The sequence below is a fragment of the Globicephala melas genome, chromosome 14 (genome assembly GCF_963455315.2).
Source record: "Globicephala melas chromosome 14, mGloMel1.2, whole genome shotgun sequence".
NCBI lineage: Eukaryota > Metazoa > Chordata > Mammalia > Artiodactyla > Delphinidae > Globicephala > Globicephala melas.
The window spans coordinates 73437843-73441274 of NC_083327.1; the positions used below are offsets into that span (position 1 = coordinate 73437843).

The 3432-nt window shown below is 47.9% G+C and overlaps 1 non-coding gene across 1 annotated transcript; it reads right to left on the minus strand.

Annotated features, from left to right (window-relative positions):
- Positions 1-2015: 2015 nt before the first annotated feature.
- LOC115851573 (small nucleolar RNA SNORD104) lies at positions 2016-2085 on the minus strand. The gene has a single exon (XR_004038850.1). It is a non-coding gene; the product is annotated as a small nucleolar RNA SNORD104 (small nucleolar RNA).
- Positions 2086-3432: the final 1347 nt, after the last annotated feature.

The window sequence follows — 3432 nt, forward strand, 5'->3', positions numbered from 1 at the left end:
AAATGAAAAGTGTCTTTTTTCCCATGGAAAATTGCTTCATTTCTCTCTCTCTCTCTTTTTTTTTTTTTTTTTGCGGTACGCAGGCCTCTCACTGTTGTGGCCTCTCCCGTTGCGGAGCACAGGCTCCGGACGCGCAGGCTCAGCGGCCATGGCTCATGGGCCCAGCCGCTCCGCGGCATGTGGGATCCTCCCGGACCGGGGCACGAACCCGCGTCCCCTGCATCGGCAGGCGGACTCTCAACCACTGCGCCACCAGGGAAGCCCCATTTCTCTATTTTGTGTGTGTAAATTTAAAGTATTCTCTACTCCATATATAGAGATGAGAGAAAGTTTTGCAAATAAATCATTTCGGAAGCAACACTTTTCCTTTTTCTAATGGAGAGCCACACAGCACCTCAAATATGGTTCAACAGGTAAAAAATGGTTTTCCTGTGAGGTCGGAATCCCACCCAGGCAGGGACGTCTCATCCCCATCTTTCAGCCCCGAGGAAGAGAGAAGACAGTAGAGACCCTGCCACCAGGGAGCTGACAGAAGCTGTCATCCAGGAGGAAGGAACACAATTCACCTGTGGCCTGAGAATTGTCATCAGATGTGTTGACAGGCGCGTGGGCTGAGGAGAGAGGCAAGGTCTGTGCCAGCCCGTGAGAGGATGGAGGGTCCCTTTCCTCTCATCCAGCAGGAGTGAGATACTGCTGTCAGCATCACTGATGGGTATGAACAGTGTAAGGCATGGACAGATCATTCCTAGACACTTTGTGGAGATCCTCACCAGGCTTGGGGGTGAGGGTAAGGGATTGGAAGTATGGGATTGGAAATTGTGCAGCACCTTCAGCGCTGGAGCGCACATATTGTGTGATTACCTGGTACCCCGAGGGCCTGGATGAATCACCCATCTCAAAGTACTTGCATTAGTTTAAGGAAAAAAATGCTGTGGTTTGGCAGGTGAGCCAAGTACTTCTTCATTGCTGTTGTTTGTCCTTTTCACTCAGCTATGAAAGGAATGTGTCGCTTTCTTTCAAAACTGTGTAGATAGAAATAAGGACTTGGTCTCAGGAACCCTTAAGGGACTACAACTGAGTAAAAGGAACTCATGTTTAAAATACACATTAAATTCATCCTCAGAATACTTAGGATATGCCAGAGTCTCTGAAAATGAAGGATTTTTAGGGTTATGAAACATAGGACAGGGGAGAGTAACCCTAAAAGACCTCACATAACTAAAGGGGAAACTGTATGTTCTTTATTGTAACATGGCTATGATTCCAAGGTTTCAGACTACAAAAGACTCTAACATGTTCTTGGTATTGAGCAGGAGAGTTTGTGGATTTCAAATAAACGCAAAGTGAGTGAGCATGGATGTGTTCTGCTCAGAAGTCAGTGCCTCCGTAAACCAGCTGATAATGAAAACAAGATGCCCCATTTCTGGAAAGAAGGGATCTGTGGGTCCAGATAACCAGGAGATGTCAAGCAGCTCGATTCATGAAAGCTGTGAAGGATGAGCAGAGTGATTGGAGTCGGTGAAGCTGAACGGCCCAGAAAAAACGGTCAGTTAGCAAGTCCTGGGAATTGACAGCCACGAATGTGGCCACAAAGATGAAGGAAAGATAAATTCATGATGCTAAGGTTTTCGTTTTCTGGTCATAAATCAATATTTGTTTATGTCAGTTTACCTTAAAAGCAACATTTAGTCACGAGCTGTTTAACCATCATTTATTATTGCTTCAGGCCAAATGCACCTGGAGGAGGCCAGAGACACAGGACCCTGTAGGGAATTTGCACCTCCACCTGCAGATGAGCCCTCGCCTCTCAAAGTCCCTCACGATGTCCTTTCTCTTCCTGCTTCTACTCTAGGTCCTCTTCCCTCGTCCTCCTTCCTTTCTGTCTCCCCCCGCTTTCCCCCCACGTCTCTCCCAAATTCAAATTCAGCGAGTTGGCTCATGGGTTATTCTTCTCAGCCCTTCTTTGATCTTAGACACTTGTGACCAGTATATCCTTTTTTTTTTTCAGCGGCCCGGCTCAGACTCCAGTTCGCATCACCCGCGTCAGCAGTCTAACATGTGCTTTAATTCAGATGTCATCACCGCCAGCCGCCCACCCTCCACCCGGTTCCCAGGCCCCGAAAGAGGGGACAGACCTGCCCCAGCCCAGGACACACCCCACCTCACCTTCACCACTTCACAGTCGCTCGACCACTGTATCCTTTTAAGAATAATTCGCTTGTCTTCTGTGTTCTCGGCCTTTCTCTCTGTCTGATTCTGCATCACCTTTGCATCTCCCTTCGTCCTCCCACCCCTCACCTGTGCATACCTTCAAGTCTCTATTTTTGGCACTCTCCCCTCTCCCCAGCTTCTCAAGACCTTTCATTCGTGCTACAGCTGCATCTAAATCTTCGTCTCCAATTTTAAATCCTGACTTGCCTACGGGCAATTCAGCTAAACTCAGTAAGTACTGGGTACCATCATGCTGTGTGTCCAGCCGCCTACAAGAGACTCTCGCTGTCCTTCCTGACGGCACCGTAAGCTGAAAATGCCCAAACTTAGCATCTCCTCTCCTAAAACTACTTCCCTTTGTCAACCGCCCGATTTTTGGTACCTCTCATCCTGCTTCCTGTCTTTGAAGTGAAACCACCCCTGACATTTGATTCTTTCTCACTGCTCAGTCCTCAGACGCAGGCTGTTACATATCTTACTTCAAAAAGGCCTTCTGTACAGCCTTTCCTCGCCCCGCCTCCCCAGCTACAATTGTCATTTGGTTTCTTTCCTCTTTGACAGTTATTTCTATGTCTCCTGTAGCAGAATCTCTTCTACTGCTTCTTCCTGAACCAGGCCAGCCTTTGACCCTCCACACCTCTCCCTCTGCCCATCGTTGCAGGGAGCCCATAGCAGCAACTGTAACCTCTGCATGAGAGCTCACAAGTCTCCACGCAGGCTGCAGGATACAGCGGGGTTGGATTGACCAGCGTTTGAACCCTAAATGTAACACTTACAGACTATTTACTGCCCATCCCACCAAGAGCTGTAGATTCTTCCTTTGCAACATCTTGGACACTTTCCTTCCTGTTTCCACTCCCACCACCTCCACTCAAGCCCACTCCATGGCTCACCTGGAAAGTGGCAGAAGCTCCTCAATAAGTCTTCATCCAGGTTCCCCTTTTCAACTCATCATCATCACCACCATCATCATCATCATCATCATCATTCTCGTCATGGTCTCTGTGTCATATTCACTGGAGGCTTTTGTATATTTTCCTGTCACATCATCTTTGTAATAACCCTTTGCAGTATAGAGAGGAGAGGAGCAGATGAATAAACTACAGATGATGAAACGATGGTTGTCCAAGATTTCAGAGCTAGTGACTGGTGGAAGCAGGACCCACATCCCTCCAGTCCCAGGGTCTGAGCCCTGAGTTCCCTTATAGATTTCATAAGCTA